Source organism: Ochotona curzoniae, unplaced genomic scaffold (genome assembly GCF_017591425.1).
Source record: "Ochotona curzoniae isolate NIBS_2020 unplaced genomic scaffold, NIBS_Ocur_1.0 scaffold_1852, whole genome shotgun sequence".
Classification (NCBI taxonomy): domain Eukaryota; kingdom Metazoa; phylum Chordata; class Mammalia; order Lagomorpha; family Ochotonidae; genus Ochotona; species Ochotona curzoniae.
This window is the reverse complement of record NW_024467087.1, coordinates 17,689,205-17,693,184: the sequence shown is the minus strand read 5'-3', so window position 1 is coordinate 17,693,184 and position 3,980 is coordinate 17,689,205.

The following is a 3,980-nucleotide window of genomic DNA, read 5'->3' as shown; positions in this document are numbered from 1 at the left end:
GCAGAGGAAATTTAATCAGCATACAGAAGAGTTTTCAACTGTTTTGTTTAATTTTTTGCGCATCCATTTTTATTGAAGCTCAATTCACAATCTCTAAGATTTGGAATCAACTCAGATATCCAAAAATGTGCCTGGATAAAGAAAATGTGGTGTACATACACAATGAATTAGTACTGAGACATAAATAATGAAATCCTATCTTTTGCATTAAAATGGCTGCAACTGGAAAGCATAATTGCTTAGTGAAATACGTCTGTCTCAAAGTGACAGACGTCATGTGTTTTCTCTGATATGTGACTACTAATATAGAACACACAGAAAGAGAGCAGGAATGAAATCTTCACTTGTGGATCAGATTGGCTATTTTAGCCCATGTTTATTTTCCAGTGGAAATGTGGTCTTGTGGTCTTTTTATATTTTAATTGTGGAATGTTATGATGAATAGCAAATTAAACCAGTGAATATAGAGCGAATTAAAATTATGGTTCTGCAGATAACTTTTGAAGAGATGGAATGAAGGTAGGGATATGGAATGAAGCAGGGGATTGCAGCAAGTTTGATTGTCTTCTTGGAACTGTACCTATGAACTGCATGGAGTTTGTAATCTATTTTATAGTAACAAAAGCAGAATTAATTTTAGAAAGTATGGAGGTGGAGATACATTTTCCGTTGAGAAGAAATGCAATGGTTCATAAGAGGACTTATCTGCAAGTTGAAAACAGTATATGTGTTTGAAAGTAACAGAATATAATTCAAAAACAATATAGCAAAGCGGTTTTTAAAGAAATTTTATAGATTGTTAAAAAGAGCTAAATGTAGGAGCACATGTTTCAGGAGATGGGGACAGAGTAATTAGAGAAACACTGTAGAGCTTTCCTAAAAATGTATCTATCTCCTGCTTCATTCCTTCCTATAAATATCATCTCTCCTTAGATAGCAACCAATCTCATATTTCCTATGTGAAACTGGAAGCACTTTCTGGTTTAAGTTTCATTAATCCCTCAAACTGGCCTTGACAAGCAAACACACAATCATCAAGGTTAAATTCACCAGTTAGGTGAGTATGCAATGGATTAGACTAAAATAAGGACATTTTCTCTTCAAGGTCCCAAATATACAAGGATATATATATATATTTTAAATTTAAACCTTAATCTTTTTTTTTCTTCGCCTAGTGAGACACATTGATCATTTTCTAATTTTGCCTTTCATTCCTCCCACTAAATCATGATTTTCTAAGTTACAGCTGCTGGCTTTACTGAAACACATTTCATCCTGAAAACAAATACACAATTATCCTCCCCAGGGAACATATTTATGTAAATTTAAGGTACAAAATAATCATAAATTCTGTTAAAACTCTTTGATATTAAATAGTTAATTATCAATGTACTCTAAAACACATAGTTTGAAGATGAGGTTTAGTATAGTATCAAAGGTTACATGCAAACACATTAAAATTTATAGTAATTAGTTATATTTTAAATAAATAGTCAAATATTAATAGTTTAGATCTACTTATGAACTATTTTATATAAGTATCAGCAAAACTATGGATAACTGCATATCTACAGAATGACATGAGTTAAAACAAATCTCTTGGGAGCTTAAATGATGTGATATTACACAAGACAGAAATTATTCCCATGCTATATGTATCATGAACTGTCCACGTTTATAATTGGCTAACACCACAAACTTTACTAGTAGAGTAAACCCATTAATACATTATTTAACAGTATAAAAGCGAGTTTCTCTTTTACTTATTCACATATGAAATAACATTGTATAAGGAAAGTGACAATTCCAATGGCCAAATGTAATTGTCTATATTTAATTTGATATTGTGATCCTACTTAATAGGGATACCTACGTCATCTATAAAGGGAAATCAATCCTTGATTACAAAACTGCTTGGAGGACATGGAATTTTGAGTCTTAGGCTCTTTTATCCAAAATAAATGAGTGGTTACAACAGAGTATTAAACAAGTAGTCCAACCTTTTGAAAACTAAAGTTATCGACAGTGCAGTCAGAAAATAAAAACAAAAAAATTGAAAGCTATTGACCATTAAGAAAAAAAAAAGTACTTTTGGTCAGAGAGAGAAGATATGCTTTACAGTAAATGAATTCCTTTACACACATGAGTCTTTATATGGAATTTCCTCAATTTTTGTTGCCCTGAGAGAGATTTAAATGTACATTAGAGCAACTAGGACTTGAAAGATTTAGTGATTTGAGCAAGAACGAAACACACGTGTGTGAAACAGACTTCTCTTATTACAACATATTTCAAAATGCATCTCAGATATATTAAAGGTATAAATATAAATAAAAGTTCCCATGAATACTAGATGACAATATAAGTAAAATGGATGAATATTTTTGTCATTTGATCTTTATTTTTATGACTATAATGTCAGAAATCATTAAAGTATTCAGACAGTATATGTGACAAAATTGTCATAAACAGAAATTAAAGACAAAGCAGAACTCCAGAAAACTTCTTCATGTTTCTAGAACGTGCTTATATAATACTAATGTAAAAAAAATTTACATGCGTCAATAAGATAGTTACATATGCTTATACAATAAAAAACATAAAATAATAAAAAGTAAACAAGTATCATAATTTATTTAAATAAGTCTATATTAAATTAAAAACTATTCATTATGTGCCAGAATATTAGAGGCTTTTTTTTATATATATTTAGGAAAATTTGCACTGCAGGTATCAAAATGAGGATTTTTTTTGAAAATTTATTTGATTTTTATTGGAAAGGTGGATATACAGAGAGGAGAGACAGAGAGGAAGATCTTCCGTCCGATGATTCACTCCCCAAGTGAGTGCAATGGCCGATGTTATGCCAATCTGAAGCCAGGAGTCTCTTCTGGGTCTCCCACACAGGTGCAGGGTCCCAAAGTTTTGGGCCGTCCTCTACTGCTTTCCTGAGCCACAGGCAGGGAGCTGGATGGGAAGTGGAGCTGCTGGGATAGAACCGGTGCCCATATGGGATCCCGGGCGTGCAAGGCAAGGATCTTATAAGACCACTGCGCCATCGTGCCAGGCCCCAAAATGAGGATTTTTATCAAGAAAAACTTCCAGTACGAAGCAAATGTCTTAAACTGTGGTCTGCAAATTCCAACTATTGCTATTTAATGTGAAAGGAATACACATAGATATGGATAAAGGTTTCACTATGCTATATTAATCTTCTCTTAAAATGTATATTAAAAGAGCAAGGAAGGACAAAACCATATGTTCTAAATAAGCAATTTGATTAGAATTGTAGCAGACACTAAGAATAGAATATGATAATAGCACATGAAAATGAAATTCAAATATAACATACATTTTCCACAAACATTTTATTTACTCTCATAATTGCTTCTATCAGAATAATCAACAACGATTCTAAAGAAGTGCTTCCATATGCATTTTAAGTAAAGGTACATTTTAAGTGATACAATAGTATTCATTTTTGCTTATATAGATATATTTCACCATTTTTTAATAAATATTTTCTATGATTTAGAAACTTGTGATAAAATAGAAATCAATAATTTCAAAGGTATTGCTAAGCTTTAAGTCTCAATGATTTTAAAAAACAGCTAAATTGCATGCTAGAAAGATGCTGTAAATACTATATGCCCATAACCATTTATAAGTGCATGACCGCTCAGAGAGAGAAGTCAAAAATAATTTTACTGTGATAAGAGGTGTAACTGAATTTTTTTGTGAACTAGTCTAATAAGATACCTTAGACCACAGGTGGTTACAACAGTGTATTCTGGATTCTTTGTGAAATGAGGCCCTTTATTAATGGCTCATAACACAGGTTTAACCAAATTAGAGATCAAATCCAGACAGTCTTGCTGAACATGCATGGCCATTTTAACTTTAGAACTCTTTTATATATATCCATTCTTTTTAACTTCAAAGTTCTTGATTTCCCATCGAACCACAAACATCAGAGTTTT